The 22,038-nt window shown below is 39.7% G+C and overlaps 1 protein-coding gene across 1 annotated transcript in view; it reads right to left on the reverse strand.

Moving 5' to 3' along the window:
- The window catches only part of LOC150089325 (elongation factor-like GTPase 1), a 549,838-nt gene that overhangs the window by 362,396 nt on the left and 165,404 nt on the right, over nt 1-22,038 (reverse strand). The gene's annotated exons all lie outside the window — the stretch shown is intronic.

A 22,038-nucleotide genomic window follows, 5' to 3' on the forward strand; every position in this document is an offset into this window, starting at 1 on the left:
CAAAGCCGCAGTACGTCTTTGTCGGTGATGGTTGTCATGTCCATGCAGTGTCTAATTGGTAAGAAGGTCAAGCTGCCCATCCCGCTCTGGGGGGGAGGTATGTCAGCTGGCAGTGGGAACCCACCAGGCGAAGGGGTGGGTGAGACACACATTTACTTCATTCATAATCTGCATTCTCACTCTACTTGCATTCTTCTTTGTTTTTTTTTAATTTATTACCTTTTTCTTATTTTATAATTTGTTTTTTTTACCCAAGTTATATATATATTATACATATATATATATTTTTTTTTTTTTTCACTCACACTCATTCATCTTTTTCTCACACACCAGGGGGGATGAAATGATGGGGAATGTAAATTTAAATACTAATTAAAACTAGTGTGTACTTAACTGTAGCATTTATGGTTTGTGTTCTTTTTCTCATAGACTTACACTTTCATTCATTCTTCTAGCTCTCATTTCATTTATTTGATTCTTGCTTTCTGCACTGCACTCTCTGGGCACCTCAACTTACTGTTATTCTTCAGTTGTGGTGCAGGCCAGGGGAGAATGCAGTGATAGTGTTTATGTGGTTAGTAAATGTTTGTTAGTATATATAACTCTCTCGAGAAACGGTGCCTTAACGTGGCGAGAGAGTTTGCGTACGTTAAAGAAACTGAAAGCTATACCGTCGGGAGCTATATGCTCCCAGAAGGGCCTCCCATGGCGGAAAGGTTTCAGTGGAGACGTCAGACGAAACCCGTTTCAAAAGGTCCACACACGACCTTTTCAACTAAATTGTGATCCAAGAAAGCAACGGGAAACTACTTGGATTATCCTTCCCTTGAAAACTTCAATGATAGCAAGCAAAATAAACCACGGCCCCGAGTTTCGGCGTCCCTTGAATGGGACAGGGGTGCTAAGAATCTCCGAGCTTGCGTCGAAGAATTTTCTGAAACTAGCTACATGGAACGTTAGAAGCCTACTACAACCAGGAAAACTAGCCAATGCTTTACAAGAAATGGAACGCATTAACATCAACATACTTGGGCTAAGTGAAACCAAATGGCCTGGGACAAAGAAGTTTATATCAAACGACCACCACGTCTTCTGTTCCGGAGGAGAAGAGAACACCAAGCAGACGTACGGCGTCGCTTTCGTTGTCCACAAACAACTGGCCAACAAAGTCACCAGTTTCACCCCAATATCGGAACGAATCGCACTACTACAGTTAGCAGGCAACAAGATCAACCTGAATGTGCTCCAGGTCTACGCACCAACAGCGGACAAAGACGATCAAGAAATTGAATTGTTCTACGACAAGCTAAGTAACACTTTAAAGTCGCTGAGGAAGCACGACATTACGGTCATCCTCGGTGACTTTAATGCCAAAATCGGTCAAGGAAAGCTACAAAACATAGTCGGAGAACATGGCTTGGGGACACGGAATGAACGAGGCGACAGACTCGTCCAGTTCTGCCAAGAAGAAAAATTTAGCATTGCCAACACTTGGTTTAAACTACCACCTCGACGACTATACACCTGGACCTCACCACAAGACTCTGACAACAATATCGTCAGGAACCAAATTGACTACATCTTAATCAACATCAGATATAAGTCAAGCGTCCTCAAGGCAAAAACTTACCCTGGAGCTGACATATCATCAGACCATAACCCAGTAACGTCTCAAATTACGAGCAGTCAAACGCACAAGCACAACAAAAAGAATCGACCTGGAGAAACTGAAGAACAATGCCAACAGGCGACAAGTACAGCTTCATCTCAACACTACAATCAGATCGATCGAAGCAGTAACAACAGACGTGCAAGCGTTCGGGCGTTCACTCAAACAGTGCATCAATGAAACAGCAGAAACCCTGCTAGGACATCAGGCGTCGAAAAAGAAACAACGGTGGATGACCCAGCACATAGTAGACCTAATGGATGAACGGAGAACATTCAAAAGCAACAACAACCGGGAAAAATACAAAGAAATACAACAAAAGATCAAACAGGAAATCCGGAAGGCGAAGGAAAAATGGATGGAAGATCAGTGTGCAGAAATCGAAGACCTAATCAAGAAAAATGACAACTTTAACCTGCACAAAAAGCTTAAAGAAGCTGGAAACATCTACAAACCGGCTCCTATCCCAAGCTTATATACGGACAACAATCAACCTATACTAAGCAAACAAGCCAAACTCGACACCTGGAAGAGCTATATATACAATCTGTTCGGCACCAACAGAAAACCGGCAGAAACGCAACAACAAACACAGGAAGACAATCTCCACATATTAACATCTGAAGTGGAACATGCCATCCGAATAACAAAGCCAGGCAAGGCCTGTGGACCTGATCAGATTCATGTGGAACTGCTGAAACAACTAGACTACAGCAACATCCAACAACTAACGAAATGGTTCAATCAAATCTACAACAACAACGACATTCCATCCGAATGGCTCCAATCCATCTTCGTGGCCCTACCAAAAAAGGCTACCAGCCGGAAATGCGAAGACTTCAGGCTGATCAGTCTAATGAGCCAGGTGCTAAAAGTCTTCCTCAAGGTGATTCAGCAAAGGATAAGATGTAAGTGCGAAAGTGCACTAGGAAACACACAGTTCGGATTCTGCAGGGGACTAGGCACCAGAGAAGCAATTTTCTGTTTACAAATATTGCTACAAAGGTGCTATGAACATCAAAAAGACGTGTATATATGTTTTATTGATTACGAGAAAGCCTTCGATTCAGTAGACCACGACCGTCTAATTCACCGACTGAGAGATCTTGGGCTTGAAAACAACGATATCAACTTTATTACAACTCTCTACTGGAATCAAACAGCCCGGCTTCGCTATGACAACGAACTGACAGACCCAATTCCAATAAAAAAAGGTGTCCGGCAAGGCTGCCCATTATCTCCCATTCTTTTTAACATCTATTCGGAAATGATCTTCGACCAAACACTGGCGGACAAGAACATCGGCATAAAAGTTAACGGACACTACATCAATAACTTAAGATATGCCGATGACACAGCACTAATAGCGGATTCAGAACAAGATTTACAGACCATCTTGAACGAAGTGGACATAGAAAGCCAAGCATGGGGGCTACGAATCAACAAAAAGAAAACAAAGGTGATGATGGTCAGCAGGACTGCAAGCAAAATCACGATCAAACTAAACAATGAAAAATTAGAGCAAATACACCGCTTCAAGTATCTCGGAGTACTCATTGATGACCAGCTGAACCATGAGGCTGAAATCAAAAGCAGAATTGAACAAGCCAGGCAGGCATTCACCAAGTGGAAAACCCTCCTCACCGACAGAAGCTTGAACATCATGCTCAAATTACGCACATTGAAATGCTACATCTGGCCAATACTGCTCTACGGTGCAGAAACCTGGACTCTAACATCAGCCACTACAAAAAAGCTCCAGGCCTTCGAAATGTGGCTCTACCGAAGAATGCTGAAAATCCCGTGGACAGCCAAGATAACCAACGTACAGGTCCTGCAGGACATACACACGGAACGGGACCTGCTCAAAACCATCATCAGCAGGAAATGTAAATACCTAGGTCACATCGCTAGGAACCAACAAAAATATCACCTACTACCACTCATCCTGGAGGGAAAGATCGAAGGCAAGAAACGCCCAGGCAAACCGAAAATGGCATGGCTAGATAACATCAACACCTGGCTTCACATGACAACAGCACAAATTCTACACGCAGCGCTAGACAGAGAACAATATCAAAACGAAGTCGCAAACGCCATTCGGCAGCATTAAAGAAGAAGAAGTATATATAAAGTAGTGTAAGTTATTTTTAACTTTGTATTCTTTCGGCCAATTACATTTGCTCTTTCACTCATTCCCACTCTCTTTTCCTCATGCTAGGTCACTCTTTCTTTCACCAAAACTGCCATTTATTCCCTTTTACCATAATTCCTAGTTCACTCAGTGCCCAACCTATTCATTCTGTCTTTCATTCTCATTCATTCTACATTGCATCCTCTTGCTACCAGCTTACTGATATTTTTCAGCTAATCTGCTTCCCTGGTTGCCTGTACATCTCCCTCCCCTACACATGGCAGGGTAGTCCCTTAGGAGTTTTGTCATGTCAGGGCACAGAATACTGCTATCCTGACAGTTTTTAAGTCATCGCCTGGGCGATGACTGAAATTTTAACTATTGATTATTGTTTAATTGCTGGGGGGGGCTGAATTGCCATTCTTTGGATTGTTCTGTGCATTTCGAATACTTTCTGTGTGAAAGATGTAAAGGCTTTATAATTTTCTTCTTCTATGATGAACAGGTGTTATTCTCCCCTGGGAAGGGGGCCAATCTGTGCTATTAGCTCTGTTCTGGGGATGTCATATATTATACATTCATGTAGAATGTGTGCCCAGTCTTCATTCTTGCCACAGGTGCAGTTTGGGTCATCAGTCAGCCCTAAGGAGGTTAGTTTTGCCTTTAGGGAGCTGTGACCTGTCAATATAAATGTTGTAAAAAGTCTAGGGGCATACCACTTAGGTGGCTTTGGGCTAACCATTGACACCTGTGGTAGAAACCGTTTGGTAACCAGACCTCTGGTTTCCTGCTCCCACTTTGTTTGCTATCCACAAAGTATGCAAAAAATAATAGCCACAAAGCTCATGGAGCTTTGTGGCTATTCTTTTTTTTTTACATCATTGAAGGTGTTGGTTGTATCAAGGGCTATCCCCAGAAATTCTGTGGGTATGCCCTTTTTAAATCTATAATATAAGCCTCTTTTGACTACTTCCAGGTAAAGTGGGAGAGCTCCGGCCAGCAACTGTACTGCAGGTGTGCTTACTGTGCGACATGCTCTGGTAGTGAGTAGTATTGTCCTTTGTATTGATTCTAATTTATTCCTATTTCTTACTATGGCCGAACAGGTGAACCATGCACTGGCTTCATAGGTGATAACAAGTAGGAACATTGCACGGTACATTATTGCCAGGGTCTTTCTTTTGAGTCCCCAGTCTGCTCGACTAATCCTGGCAATCATACCTGCATAATTTCTCACTTTTTCGCCAAGTAGATCAAATGGGGGTAAAAAGAAAGTTAATTTTGAATCAAAGACCACTCCAAGATATTTTAGTTCTGTTACCATTTTTATAGTGGTGTCAATTTTGATTTGTGGACGTCTTCTTATGTCCGAATTGCCTTTTAGAAGTATTTGTTTGTTTTTTTCAGGCGATATTTTGAGTATGTGCATTTGTGCTCACTCCTGCAGCTGCAAGAGGGCGGCATTTGATCTTTGCTCTACAACCACTCGTGTGTTACCTTTTACAAGGAAAATCATGTCATCTGCAAAGGCCAGGCTTTCCACGGGGTCCAGATCCAAGGCCAGAAATTTGCCCAGAACAATGTTCCAGAAGAAAGGGCCAAGGATTGAACCCTCTGGGCAGCCTTTATTCACAGGGCGTGTCAATTCCTGGAACCTTGTGCGTACTGAGACAATTCTGTCAGTAAGGTAGCTGTTTATTACCTTATAGAGGTTTTTGTAGGGCATTTGCCTGGCACAGTCTCCTAAGGACACTACGCCACCAGAGCGAGTCAAATGCTCCAGCAAAGTCAATGGAGATTGCTAGCATATATTTCTCCTCTGTGTTTTTAACTGTTGTCAGTAGGTAGTGCATGGCATCCTCTGTAGAGTTGCCCTGCTTAAAACCATACTGATTGTAGGAATATAAACCTGCTTCTATGTAATATTGGGCTAATCTGGTATATATTAGTCTTTCATATATTTTCACTAGTACAGGGAGTAGGGTTTTTGAGAATTAATCTTAACACTGCTTTTTTTCCATATTTTTGGGAATATACCTTCTTTGGGAATATATACAGTTATTATATAGTGCTATTAATTTGTCTGGTGCTATTTCTGCTAATTTTTTAATAATCTCACCTCTAAGAGATCAAAACCTGGGCATTTATTGTTTTTGGTTTTAGATAGTGCTATTTCTAAGTCTTGTATAGTGAACAGAGGTTCAATATTGGCATTGTCATATTTAGTGTTTTCTTTTATAATGTCCAGCTGGGTGGGGGAAAGATCACCAGTTTAAGTTTGAATAATATTGTCTAGGATGTTATTTACAGAGTCTGCCCAACACAGGATTGGGGTTCCATCTGGTTTGACAGTTTTTTCTAAGACATCTTCTCTTGGCAGCTTGTTGGTCACTATTCTGTAGACAACTCCCCAAGGGTTATTGTTTCCAGTGGTTCCCACAAAGTGCCACCAGCATTCCTTTTTCTTGTCCCTTATGAGGGCTGTATACTGATTCCTGAGAGTTCTATAAGAATCTCTCAGTGCATCCACCTCATTTTGTGGCCAAGATGTTCTGGCTCTGAAAATTTCTCCTCACCTGGTGCACCCTTCTCCTATAGCATAGTCAGTTCAGGGCACCACCAGGAGACTGCCTGCTTCCCCAGTTTTTTCTGTGAGATAGACAGGTCTGCTGTTTTTGTTAAAATGTTTGTCATAGTCAGTGCTTGCTTGTCCAGGCTACAGTTGCTTGATCTAGACCACTCCTGTCTTTGCAGTTGAGCTACTGCATGTTCTACAAAAATCTGCCAGTTTGCCCTTTTGAGGTTATACCTTTTGATATCCAACAAGGAGTGTTGGGGTGTTTGTAATTGCCTGTTTAGTTTGAAGGTGATGGCTCTATGATCCGATGTGGTCCAGATTGGCTGGACACACCTGTCTGTAATTTTATAAGCTATTGAGTTGGTGGCAGGAGTAACATCAATGTCACTCTCCCACATGGTACTGCTAAAAGTTGGGAGGTTATTTGGTTGGTTTAGCACTTGTAAGGGTGAGGTGGCTATATAGTCTGAAAGTATCTGGTCATTGTGTGTGCTTGTCCTGTCTTCCATACGACTATGCCATAAGGCTGATTGGCAGTTGACATCAGCACACACTATGATATTTGCAGTAGGTAACAATTCTATGACTGCTCGTAGGTATTTAATAGATGGATTTATAGCTTCACTTGGTCTAGAATATAGTGAAATAATATAAAACTGTCCTACAGCACTGGTGATATCAGCACACACTGCCACTGGAGAGCAGAGGTGACCCACCCTTGTGACTGTAAGGTCAGTATTTTTAACTACTATTGCTGTAGAAGGGACACCTGAGGTGTATTCTATTATTTTATAGCCCCTTGGGTATCCTTGAACCATACGCATATGTGTATAGGGCTCTTGGAGTACCAGGATATCTATATTATTTTCTTCCAATTTGAGTTTGATCTGATTTACAATGGCTCTTGCTCTTTGAGCATTCAACTGGACAAGATTTAGAGCCCTAGTCACATTTATGTTTTCAATCTGGCCCATAGTTGGTCCTTGATTGCATAAGTTTTACCATTTTTTTTTATAACAGGGGCATTTATCATCCCTGATACTATGTGCATAGTCAGTCAGCCATGCCACTTTACAAGTAGCACATTTTGACTGCTGATTTTTATTTTGGCAGTTCTTGTAATTGTGGCCAGTGACTGCACAGTGGCCACAGACATGGGAATTCTGACTGCAGTCTGTCTCTGGCAGTATGGCCATATTTATGACAGTTAAAGCACTGCTGTACAGGAAAGAATTCCCTGAATTCATGGCTGGTGCAGCCAGCATAGACTCTTTGCTGTCCTTGTAGGTTTTCCGAATTCTGGGCGACACTCCCACAATGACATTGAATTGCCCATTTCTTGTGTTTTTTGTCCCTCTTTTTAGAAGAAATTCTTTGGCAAACTCGTCCAGTTCTTCCATTATATTGATAAAATTTTTGTTGTAGAAATCCAACATAAGATCTCTTTCCAAAGTTGTCTCAGGGATGCCAAATATAATAATGTTGGGGTTCTGCCCCTTGGTTTTCCTGTTTGCAGTCCCAGTTTTATTACCTCTGGGTTGGCTTCAATCTTTTTAACATCCTCTTTATTTGTTAATTCAATTAAAATTCCATTATCTTTTATTTTTCTTATGTTATTCACTTTGTTATTTACCTGCTTGCCTCGCTGGATTTGCATGTAGAGTCAGGTTTAGCCTTTATAATGATTATGTTTGTTTCTTTTGCCTTTGGTATTTCCTTAGTCTTACTGTTGATTTGTTTAGTTTGTGATGAATCTGCTTTGGTGGCCCTTGCTACTACAGCGTAAGTCAAAGTATTTATTTCTTTATAATTATTCTTCTCTTCAGTCACCGTTTCTACTTTTGCTTTCAATACTTTGTTTTCTGTATTAAGTTCAACCACTCTATGTTCCAAAACAGACCAGCAGTTCACTGTCTGCAATTTTGTTGCAGATGTTATGTTATTTGTTTTGTTATTTGGTTTTTAGGAGCATTAGCAACTAAGGCCATATTGTCCCGGGAATATGCGATGGTCATTCCCTGACCTTTCCGCATCCTCCGTATTTGGTGGATCGAACCCCGGTCTAATCAAGAAGCGTGTGTTACGCACTGGTGCTCCTTCCCACCTGGCTACGGAGGCGCCTGTTGCAGATGTAATCATATTTGTCTGTTTATAAAGGAACTCTTCTAGGAACAGTTTCATTTCTTTAATTTGTCTTATGGGATCCTCTATTTGATTTATAAGCAGAAATTTCCTCTCCTCTGTTTTTGTTATTTATGGCTCTAAATTATCATTCTCCTTTTGATCTGTATTTTCTACCTGGTTTTTGCCCTTTGTAGCCCGTTTTACACTAAGGTGGCAAGATTCTAAGTCTGCATTTGTAATTTCTTCATTGTTTAGTACCTCTACACATTTACACAATTTTCGCCATTAAGTATCACAAATTAAAAAAAAAAATCTGCAATTTTCGTTTGCACAGTACAATTAAAAAATTGTCTGATTCTCAAAGAAAACCTCACATTTGTTCAGAGCATTAAAAACATTATCAGGAACATTTTCGCAAAGCTGTAGACTCATACGAACCATTTTAAAAGTGTTTATCATTTCTTTGCGAGTTGTTCTGATGCGTCTTCAGCGTCATCGTTAATTTCTTCGTGATCATGGTCGCGTCTAACACTGTTCAGCAGTATTTCATCTTCATTTGGATGTTCTGCTGTAGTCAGATCTTGATCTACATAAACACAACTATCCAGTGTTATTTCATTTTCGATGTTTCTGGACATTTCTAATAATGTCCAAAAGTTTTTCAGTTGTGAAAGGGGCAGTTCATCTTGTTCGTCCAGTTGTTGTTCTACTTCTGTATTCAATGCAAATCCCACTTACGAAAAACAATTTTGAATAGTGTATTCGGTGACATAGTTTATCCAAACTTTTGCCAGTTCAGAGATGCAATCTCTAGGGTTAATTGTAACCTCCAAGTTTCTATTTTCTGATAACGCATTGATAATCTTCATTATTATTCTCTTTCTCTTTCAATAATGAAATTTAAAATTTTTAATAATGCCTTGATCCATTGGCTGGAGTTTTGACGCTACGTTTGGTGGTAAAAACAACAACTTTGCACTTTTAAATTTGGCAGAAATACTGGCAGGATGTGCCGGACAGTTGTCAGTTACCAACATGATTTTCCTTTTGTTATATGCTTGTCTAGTTTTAATATCCATTCTTCAAAAATATCACTTGTCATCCATGCTTTTTTATTAAAGGTGTAGTCAACTTCTAAAGATTTTGTGCCTCTAAAACATTTGGGTTTTCTGATATTCTGATGACTAAAAGTCTTAATTTTTCACTTCCTGTCATATTTGCTCCAACTAGCACAGTGATTCTTTCTTTGCTTTCCGCCAAAACATTTACCATCCTTAAAAGCAAGTGTTCTATTCTGTAAACATTTAAAGAATAAACCTATTTCATCAGCATTAAAAACATCCTTACGCTCATATTCTTCCAAAATCTTCTTTAAGGTATTGTTCTTCCAACTGTTGCAATCTTCTTCGCTTACATTAACACTTTCTCCACAGATAACCTTTTCCACAATTCTGTGGTGCTTCTTAAATTTATGTAGCCACCCAGTGCTCGCATTAAATTTTGTATGTCCAAGGGACTGTGCAAATTTCAGAGCTTGTTGCTTAATTATTAGGCCCGATATTGGGATATTCTTTTCACGTATCATTTGCACCCATTTTAGAACAGCTTTATCAACATCTTCGTATTACACAACTTAATTCGCTTCTTGTCTGCTCCTCGTTCAATTGCATTTAAAATTGATTCTTGATTTTTTAAAATCGTAGATAAACTGCTTGCAGGTATGCCATATTTCTCCGCAACATCTTTTTTCTTAAAACCTGGTCAATATCATAAAAATCTTTGCCTTATCATTAATACTTAAACACTTTCTCTTCGACATTGTTTCCGCAACTGTAAAAATTACTCTACTGCAGCTCTTGCCAACAAACACACCACAAACTTCGCTGTGCTGGTCATATAGTGAATTGTTAGTACTGCGTATTCAATGACTTTTGCTTGCCAATTCAACAGTATCACATGATTTTTCCTATCAATCACTTTGAAGAAATATACGAGTTTGTGAATTTCTTTTATTCTGTTTCATTCATATATACACAAAAGAAAATTTATGATTAATGTATGCTGTATGTTACTTTTTAGAAAAAAAAAATACAAGAGCATATAGCCTATGTGATTGATGATTAACGAAATAATAATAAAAAAAAATTCATGAAAACCATCTACTGGGAGTCCAGTTAGATGAGAATGGACATATCATATAATGATTGACAGAAAGGTCACATGGTACAGTTGAGGTGAGAAGCGAATGTCACTCAGTAGGTGTTACTAAAAACCGACTATGGTAGCATTCTATGTAATGCCGCCGCAGCATGCTAAAGGTTTAACGCAGCAAATTTTGTTTTCTCCTGAGCCAACATCAATTTACAAATCTACCCTATTTATTGTAAAGTTTACGATCACTTTAAGAAAACCTTTTAATAATTGTAACAAAAATGAAACAAAGACCCTCCTATGGGCGTCAATGGCCACATGTGTTCACTAAAAGGATGATTATTTAATTCCAGATGCTAATGCGCAATTTCAGAAGGAAGGAGGCAGTATATTTGAGCGGCTGTTTAGCAGTAAATGCTTGAAATTCTTCAAAAATGCTTTTACTAATTTTTTAAAAATTCGTTATAGAGAGACTAACACTTCGCTATACGGGGTTAATTTTACATGTAATTTCGTTTCAAGGTACAATGTTTTGCGAAAAAATTCGTAATATAGAGAAATTCGTTAAATAGAAGCTCGTAATAGAGAAGTTCCACTGTACTGTCTCAGACCACTGTAGTCCTCTTTACAAAAGCAAAAACCCTTCCCTTTACCCCTGATGGTAGTTACCTCTTTGATTAAATCCCACTTCAGCACACAGTGAACACTGCCACCTAGGGGTTCCTTCATCTGCAGATTCTTAATGCATGAAGAATCACTACTCTTAGATCAAGAGTATTACTCGCCCTAGTTGCCTCCTGAACATGCTGCTGTAGAAAGCAATCATCCAATAAATCCACGAAAGCCTTGGTAGTGTGTGAGTGACCAACCCATAAATTCCATTCAATATCTGGGAAATTAAAATCCCCCATTATAAGACACTGATTTACTGGCCCACACTATTTCTCTGTACAGTTGTTTATTATACTCATCAGTGTCTATAACATACTACTCTCAATTTTGCTTTCACAGTGCTTATGTCACACCAAACTGACTCGACACTGCACTGTCCAGTCATGTCGACTGGCTGTACTTCCTTGGATTTTATGTGTTTCTTAAATAATAGCATAACCCCTCCTCCTCCTCCCTTCCTATCCTGTCTATCCTTCCTGTACACATTTTACTCCACAAATTTCAGTTCTGCATTCCTTACATCTGTTACCCCAACAATATCTGCCTTTGATGTTTTGACCAACACCTCAAATTCATCAAATGCATTTATCAAACTCCTAGCATTGGTGCATATGCAAGTATACATGCATCTGTTCCTAATCTTAGGTACCCTAACACAGCCCATGTATTTACTTGTGCTGCAATAATTCCCAGCAGTCTCTGGAATCTCCTGCACCTTGTGTTTTCCAGGCTGCTGCTGCTGCTCATTCCAATAGAAGTAATGCAAGAACCACTTTTATCTCTGCCAGTAGTTACTGTTAATCTATTAGTCTGTTTATCCCCCCAAGCTAGCAGTTTTCCGACCCATCTAACACTGCCTTGATAGCATCAGCAAATATTCTTGCACCCTTTCTATTTAAGTATATTCCATCCCTGTAGAAGCAGTCTCTCCTGTTAACAAGCACAGAATAGGGTGAGAAAAATTCCACCCCTTGAGCCTTGCACAATCTCTAAAGGGCTGAATTGATCGACAAGGCTCTAATCATATACCCCCTCCTATCATGTCTGGGCAGAATTGCAGATACTTTCAAATTCAACCCTAACTTACGGCTTTTTTTCAACATTGACCTGTACTTAAGTAATCTGCCGTTCTTCTACTCTTAATATCATTTGTGCCAACGTATACAATAATATCACCTTTTGTGCCCTTAAAAGATGATATCTGCTCTACAGCATCATCAACCTTTGCCCCTGGCAGACATATCCTGGTCCTGTTCCACCTATCCTGTTTGCACAATGTTCCCTGTTTCCCTGACAATAGTCACCGACAACAACTAGTTCCTTTGGGGTCAGCGCATTCTGCCTTGGGGATTGCCACTGTGTTGCGTGATGTTCAAGTGCAAGCTCTGGCATTGATGTGGGCATCTGAGAGCTTGATGGAACCCTCAATTTAAATTCTTCAAGGGCATCCAACCTTGTCCTTCAAGCTCTCATATAGGCCATAACAATGCTGAGTTGGTGCTTGATTTCCTCGCACTACTTACATTGTGCACACACAAAGATGTTCTCCTTGGCAATATCATGTCCTATTCCTGATTGTCCACAAACATCAAACAAGGAGTACATTTCAAAAGGCTGTGATTCAGAGGACAACCCCCCCCCCACCCCTCAGTTCTCTCCCCTGAGCCACAGCACTCCCATTAGTTTGAGCCTTTTGCTTTACTGCTCTGGTCTGAGTCATGATTTCGATTCAATTTCAAATAAAATTTCAATACAAAAATATAACCCCTAAACTTATATCCCAATGGAGTTATAACAAGATATAGACGTATTTCAGTATCAAGTATTATCTCCGAATTACATTATATGACTTTCTTATCTCCTGTCAAGTTATGTACTAATTTTTAATGTTGTTTGTAAAATCTAGGTCGTTATGCATATTTAGTTAAAAAAGTACAATTCAATTGAAAATGAAATTTAATAAGATTAGTAAATTTTACTGATTAATTGATAATACTAAGCTAACAGGTTTCTAATACAGTGCTACTTTTTTTTTCGTTATCTAGTTTTATGTTAAACCTTACACTATCTAGTTCGGAATATATGTTTTATCGTATAACAATGGCGCAAGTTACGAACAGTAAATCTATGGACACTAAGTATTAATTAGTGTTTATAACAATTAAGTCAATAAAATGGCTAAATAAAATTAAAAACAGCGTTCACGAGAGCTGCGAAAACATTTCCAACGCGTGGATTAGATACCATTACCAATACTAAGTAATAACTTACAAAATCTCTATCTAAGTTCATTTTAAACTAAGTATCGTTACTAGGAATAAAGATACTTCTTAGAAAATAAATTAATATGTCAATTTGATTCAATAAAAAAATAAAAAATAAAAATTAGATAACATCACAGGTGCCTAGTCTCCAGGCACTGAAATTTGCAGAACTTAAGCCTTTCTTGGTAAGAGCACCTCACAAATCTTGTTGCCCTTCATGGTACTCATTCTAGAAACTCTACATCCTTCCTAAAATGAGGCCTCCAGACCTGTACACGGTACTCAAAGTGTGGCCTGACCACTGCCTTGTACAATGGGATAATCATCTCCTTGTCCCTGCTAGCAAAATTCCTATATATCATTGACTCCATGAACTGTTCTGGCTGCCCTTCTGCACTGCTCAGTAAACTTCATATCAGACTGTACAATTACCCAAACGTCTTTTTCATTCTCCACTTCCCTGAGTGTAGTACCACACAGTGGGTACATTTCTCTTGAGTTACTGCTACCCATATGCAGAACTTTGCATTTGTCAATTTTAAACTTCAATTGCCACTTCTCAGCCCATTTGTCAAACTTATCTAGATCCTGTTGCAGTAGCATACTGTCGTTAATAATCCTACTAACATTTGTATCATCTGCAAACTTGTACATTAAACCCAATATACCTTCATCAATATCAATGATGACTACACAAAACAACAGGCCCAGCACCAAACCCTGGGGATCTCCACTAATAACATTAGTTCAAGAAGAGTAGTGTCCATTGATTACCACTCTCTGTCGTCTCCCACTCAACCACCCCTTTATCCATTGTAGTAACTTGCCCTCAATGCCATACCGCTCCAATTTGTACAGCAGCCTTCCATGTGCAACAGTATTAAAAGCTTTCCTGAAATACAAGTATATTATATCAAAATTATTTTTTGTATCCAGTTCCTTTGTGACCACATCACAGTATCCAATAAAACTGGTCAGACAAGACCTCCATTTAACAAATACATGTGCCTTAACTATTTTTTTTTTTTTTTTTATGAAAACCCCAAACACGAAAGGTATCAAAACCTATAGTACTTAGTACCGTGCATGGGTTGAAGGAGAAGTATGGGGGGAGGGGGATGCCGGAAACTTTGCTCTAGAGACTAAACATGGGTTTCACCACTTCAAGCCTCCAATAAGCAAAGTAGTGGTATTTCACCGGTTGATGAAAGTCATCTACCACCTAGATTACTGCAGTTACGTCTAGATTATCCTGCAAAGCTTCTTTTAAGCAGTGACTCCATTAATTTTCCCCGGAACACAAGTTAAACTACCACGTCTATGGTTACTTGTGTCACCTTTGTGAAATGGGGACACATTTGCACACATGCAGTCCATGGGGACCTCCCCTGAGTCAAAGGAAGCGTTCATAATTTTTTTATGGCTAAGGTTTTGCTTATTTCCTTTGCTGCCTCCTTCAATATAACTGGATAGATCCCATCCAGAGAGAGGCTTAAGTTCTACAAACTGCAGAGGCTGGAGACTAGGCACCAGCAAGGTGATCTGATTTAGGTGTATAAGGCTTGAATGGGTTCAGCATTTCTGAATTCTGACTGGATTCTTCCACTTGTTCAGATTACGAACCTAAGGGGACATAAATTCAAATTGAGGAAAGACAGATGTAGAACAAATGTGTGGAAATTTGCCTTTAGCCAGCGGGTGTTAATTGCTGGAACAAACTTCCATCTGTTGTTGTGGAAGTTGATAGGTTAAATAAATTTAAGGAGGAACTGGACAAACATTTACAGGGAATTGTTTCGTATTTTTTTATTTATTTATTTTTTTGGCTGAAGCTGCATAAGTTCATACACTTGCTTTTAGCATTAGCATTAGTAGAGGCATTTGATGCAAGAAAGCAAGCTTATGCAGCATCAGCCAAAAAAAAAAAAAAAAAAAACCCACTTCCACTTCACCCCTCTGTTCGTTCAAAATACCTGTCCAGCTGAGCCTTAAACTTATTTAGGCTATCAACCTCCACCACAAGGGATGGCAGTCTGTTCCACCAACCAACCACCCGCTGGCTAAAGGCAAATTTCCGCACGTCTATCCTACATCTTTCCTCAATTTGAATTTATGCCCTCTCAGGTGATTTTTCTGAGCTAGAGGAAGAATCCCATCAGCATTGAGCATGCTTAAACCATTCAAGGCTTTATACACCGCTATCAGATCACCTCGCTGGTGCCTAGTCTCCAGACACTGTAATTTGCAAAACTTAAGCCTTTCTTCGTAAGAGCACCCCTTTGTTCCATTCACTAATCTTGTTGCCCTTCTCTGTACTCGTTCCAGCAGCTCTACATCCTTCTTGAAATGAGGCCTCCAGACCTGTATACAGTACTCTAGGTGTGGCCTGACCATCGCCTTATACAATGGAATAATCACCTCCTTATCCCTGCTGGAAAAATTCCTGTATATCATTGACAATACTCCATGAGCTACTCTTGCAGCCCGTCTGCACTGCTCAGAGAACTTCATATCTGCCTGCACAATCACCCCCAAGTCCCTTTCATTCTCTACCACTGTCAGTGTAGTACCACAGAGTTGATACGTTGCTCTGGGGTTGCTGTTTCCCATGTGTAGTACTTTACATTTGTCAATGTTAAACTTCATTTGCCACCTCTCAGCCCATCTGCTCAACCTTTCCAGATCCTGTTGCAGCAGTGTAGTGTCAGTAGTGTCCTTGACAACCCTGCCAACCTTTGTATCATCTGCAAACTTGGACATTAAGCTTGATATACCATCATCAATATCATTTATAAATACAGAAAACAATAATGGACCCAACACTGAGCCCTGAGGGACTCCACTAATAACATTAGTCCACGATGAGCAGTGTCCATTGATTACCACTCTCTGTCTTCTCCCACTCACCCACCCCTTTATCCATAGCAGCAATTTGCCTCCAATGTCACACTGCTCCAATTTGTGTAGCAGTCTTTCATGTGCAACAGTATCAAAAGCCTTTCTAAGATCCAAGTATATAATATCAAAGTTATTCCCTGCATCCAGTTCTTTTGTGACTGCATCATAGTATCCAATCAAGTTGGTCAGGCAAGACTTCCCCTTAACAAAACCATGCTGTGTCTGAGCTATAACTGAAGTCTTGTCTAAATGATCCTGCAGTGCTTCTTTAACCAGTGCCTCCATTAATTTTCCTGGAACAGAAGTTAAGCTCACAGGTCTATAGTTACTTGTGTCAGCCTTTGATCCTCCTTTGTGAATTGGGGTCACATTTGCACATTTCCAGTCTATGGGTACCTCCCCTGAGTCCAAGGAAGCTCTCATAATTATGGCTAAGGGTTTGCTTACTTCCTTTGCTGCCTCCTTTAATATAACTGGATAGATCCCATCCACCCCGGGTGCTTTTCTTGTGTTTATCTTCAACAGTTTCTCCTCCACTTTACTCCCAGTTATTTCAAGATTCTGTAGCTTACTGCTAGAGTTGAGTACACCTCTGGCATTCCCCTTGCTGAATAACTCCTCATGTGTGAATGTCGATGCAAAATATTCATTTAGTTTGTTAGCTACCTGAGCAGAATCATCAACAGTTGACCCATCAATATCAAGTGGACCAATCTGATTCATCCCCTTCCTTCTAGAGTTTACATAAGTAAAGAACTCTTTGCTGTTTTTCTTTGCATCCCTTGCCAAGGATTTCTCGTAATCTGCCTTCGCCTGCCTAACCTCCTTTGTAACTTGGTTGCATATCAACTTGTATCTATCATAGGCTTCTGTGTCATGTGTTAATTTGTAAGTATCCCATCCATTTTTCTTCTCTGCCATATGCCTCATTAGTTCATCTGACATCCATTTTGGCCTAAACCTTGAACAATATTTCTTAGTTGGTATGTAAAGCCTAGTAGCTTCCAAGATACGTTCTTTGAATGCTTCCCATTTTGAATTTGCTGTTGGTAACATCATCAGTTGGTCCCACTGTATAGAATTTAAATACTGTCTCAGTCCATCGTAGTCGCCTTTACGGAAGCAATAACCCTTCCCTTTACCCCTAATGGTAGTTACCTCTTTCAGTAAATCCCACTTCAGCACACTGTGATCACTGCCACCTAGTGGTTCATTTATCTGCAGATTCTTAATGCATGAAGAATCACTGCTGATAATCAAATCAAGAGTATTACTCCCTCTAGTTGCCTCCTGAACATGCTGATGTAGAAAACAATCATCCAATAAATCCACAAAAGCCCTGCTAGTGTGTGAGTAACCAGCCCCCAAATTCCAGTCAATATCTGGGAAATTAAAATCTCCCATTATAAGACTCTCTGATTTACTAGCCCACTCTATTTCCCTGTACAGTTCCTTATTATACTCATCAGAGTCATTAGGCCTATAGCACACTCCTACTCTCAATTTTGATGTCCAATTCCTTATGTCACACCAAACTGACTCAACACTGCACTGTCCAGCGATGTCGACTGGCTTCACTTCCTTGGTTTTTATGTGTTTTTAACTAATAGCATAACCCCTCCCCCCTTCCTATCCTGTCTATCCTTTCTGTAGACGTTGTACTCCCCAAATTGCAGTTCTGCATCCCTTATATCTGTGTGACACCACGTCTCTGATATCCCAACAATATCTGCCTTTGATGTTTTGAGCAATACCTCAAATTCATCAAATTTATTTACTAAACTCCTAGCATTGGTGTACACGCAAGTATACCTGCACCTGCTTCTATTCTTAGCTACCCTAACACAACCCATGTGTTTATTTGTACCGCAATGGCTCCCAGCAGTCTCTGAAATACCATGCATCTTGTTTTTCAGGCTTCTGCTCATTCTAATAGAAGCAGTGCAAGAATCTCTTTCACCTCTGCCAGTGGCTACTGTCAATCTATTGGTCTTTGTCTCCCCCCAAGCTAGCAGTTTTCCGACCCACCTAACACTGCCTCGATGGCATCAGCAAATATTCTTGCACCCTTTCTATTTAAGTGTATCCCATCCCTGTAGAAGCAATCTCTCCTGTTAACAAGTACAGTCCAGGCTGAAAAAAATTCTACCCCTTGAGCCTTGCACAATCTTTCCAGGGCCGAATTGATCGACAAGGCTCTCATCATATACTCCCTCCTATCGTGTCTGGGCAGAATTGCAGACACTTTCAAATTCAACCCTAATTCTCGGCTTTTGTTCAACAGTGACCTGTACTTGTTAAGTAATTCTGCCGGTCTCCTACTCTTAATATTATTAGTGCCAACGTGTACAACTATATCACCTTTTGTGCCCTTAAAAGATGATATTCGCTCTACAACGTCATCAACCTTTGCCCCTGGCAGACATACCCTGGTCCTGTTCCACCTATCTTTTTTACAAAGCATGTTCCCCGTTTCCCTGACAATAGAGTCACCAACAACTACTAGTTCCTTCGGGACCAGCGCATTCTGCCTTGGGGGTTGTCTCTGTGTCACGTGATGCCCAAGTGCAAGCTCTGGCGTTGATGTGGACAGCTGAGAGCTTGATGGGCCCCTCAATTTAGTTTCTTCGAGGGCATCCACCCTGTCCTTCAAGCTCTCATATAGGCCCACAAGAACGCCGAGTTGTTGCCTGATATCGATACACTCCTTGCATCGCGCACACACAAAGACATCCCCCTTGGCAGTATCATGTCCCGTACCCGATTGCTCTGCAAACATCAAGCAAACAGTGCATTTTATAAGGCTGTGAGTCAGAGGACAACTGCCCCCCTCAGTTCTGCTCTGAGCCACAGCGCTTCCATTAGCTTGAGCCTTTTGCTTTGCTGCTCTGGTCTGAGTCATGATTCTATTAATTTATTAATTAATTATAATTAATTATGTTATGTTATTAATTATATTACGTTTGTAATCTAAGTCGTTATATGTATTTATTTAAACGTACAATTTAACTGCTAACGAAGTTCAACTAACGCTATCTAGTACGGCATACAACTATCGTATCACAAAGGCGGGAAAATTACGAACGCTAGCGGAGTTGAAACACGTGGAAACCTTTACCGATACTTTTATGCAATTACAAGGCCGAGTAAAGAATAAATACACCAAGTTAATCAGAAAATCACAAAATAATGTTATACTACTAAATTTAAATCAAAAGTTTTAGAAAAACAATAATTTCAAATCAATAAATAAGAAAAATCCACTTAGCGGCTTCGAACACGACCGTCTCTAGTAGCCTCGTCAGCAGACATGTCATCACATGCTTTCTTGCATCACATGCCACTACTACTCGAGTACCACATGCCACTACTACTACTACTCAAGTAGTAGTAGTACTGGCATGTGGCATGTGATGCATTTCTACTCAAGGTGCCTTTCTTAATGTTTAACATCACCAGTTTTGCTTCCACTTTGCTCTCAGTTATGACAAAATCACTTAGCTCTCTGTTACAGTTTGATAAACTTCTGGCATTCCCTTTCTTTGAATAAATCCTCATATGTGAATGTAGATGCAAAATACTCATTCAATTTATGAGCTTCCTGACACGCATCATCAATAGTCGAACCATCTATGCTAAGTTGACCCCAACAATATCCTGATATCCCAATAATATCTGCCTTTGATGTCTTGACCAGCAACTTTAAACTCATCCAATTTATTAACTATACTTTTAATATTGGTGTACATGCAAGTATACATACATCTGTTCCTACTCTTAGTTATCCTAACACAGCCCATTGTGTTTAGGCTTCTTGAATGGTTCTGATTGACAGTAAATTTCATTTTGTATTTCAGTTTGCTTATTTCCTGATTATATGATATCAGCCATATAACCAGAAATTAACAAGCATATTTTTAAGCTAGGGTTTTCAGATCAATCTGCTTTAAATATTTGCATCAGGATATCCATAGCCACTTTGCTGGTGCCAATAAGCAGTGGCCCATGACAGAAATTCAAATGTTTCGGAAATTTCACAGTGGCAGATAAACCATGATCAAGTTGTCACTATGGTCCAAAAACATTCTTGTGTGTTATTTTTTTATCTTAGTAAATGTAAGCATGTACGCATTAAAAAGGTTATTATTATTGTAAGCATTAAAAGCTATTCAAGAAGCAGCTGCACCTATCTTTGCAAGATTCCATGCTGTTGTGCTCCCTTTGGTGAGTGCTGTGATGACTTTTGCTGGTTAATTTTGGTTTTAATTTTTTTGTTTTGTAATTTCTTAAGTTTTCTTTAATTGCTTGATTGCAGCAGCCTTCATACATGGTATTAAAATGTTTGTGACAAATTTAATGTCATAAAACTGCACATCATATACAAAATGATATGCCTTAGGGTGCATTGTTTAATAATTTTTTAAGCAGAATGGTAGAAATTATGAAGATTACGATATTGGTGTAATGCCTACTCAGTGTTAAAACATATCTCTCTCTCAACTGAAGTTTAGAATTACTTTGTGACACAACTGTGAAAACAAACTAAACAGTCTATAGAGGGAGTTGCAGTTTCAAATTGATGTCATTCTGACCTGAAGAAATAATAACGGAAGTTCCTACTTTATGTACATAGTGAGCCTCAAAAGGAAAGCATTTAACTTTATGTCACATCAAGTTATGTCATTCTGAGTGATGACATTAACCAGTGTCGAGAAAAAGTGGGCCCTAATGCAAGGTTTTGTGGCCCCCCCCAAAATATTTGTTTTGGTAAAAATAAAAAACCCTTAAAAATTGCTCTGGAAGCAGCAGCTATGAAAACAATTATTGCTCGTAGACATAGTGAATATTAGCATAAACATAACTAAAAAACTTACATTTTTCTCAAATTTTTTTCTGTTTTTGGCCAGATGGCAATGGGCCCCAATGCACCACACTGGTAGTTACACTACTGATATTAACCTTTCAAGTTGCAACAGATTGTGAAAAATCTCTAAGCCTGCTTCATCACAGTTTTCATTTGTGGCAGCAAGGCAATGAACTGCACAAACACTATAACTTGTCATCCATAAATATACCAGAATGTGTGAAGGAACTTGCTGTGTTACTTCAAGTCCTGAGCAAGCCTGCTCCAGACTAAAGCTGCAAAGCTTTTCCTTAGTTTTTTAAGCCTTCAAAGAAAGAAATAAAGTATCTCTTGAAATACAAAGGTATTTTGAATTTTACTAAACTCTGCATCATCTTCCCCCACACCTGAATACACTTTTTCAAATGTGGCCTTGGATGGAGGAATAATGCCATGCTCCCTACTTGCACCATACTTGCACTCTTCCTCCCCAAGCCCTGTATGCTACTTACAGGGCTTTGTTTTCTAGGTTCAGTCTTTCAAACAAGTTAGAACATATATTTCAATCATTTCCTTCAGGGCCTTATACACTTTAATCAGTGCTCCCCCATGATATCTAGCTGCCAAGTTTTGCAGCTTAGCTGTTCCTTGTAAGAACAATTAATGCCTTCACCAATCCAGCAGTCCTCTTAAGCTCTATAAAAG

This window comes from Mastigoproctus giganteus, chromosome 2 (genome assembly GCF_048544385.1).
Source record: "Mastigoproctus giganteus isolate SK-2022 chromosome 2, ASM4854438v1, whole genome shotgun sequence".
NCBI lineage: Eukaryota > Metazoa > Arthropoda > Arachnida > Uropygi > Thelyphonidae > Mastigoproctus > Mastigoproctus giganteus.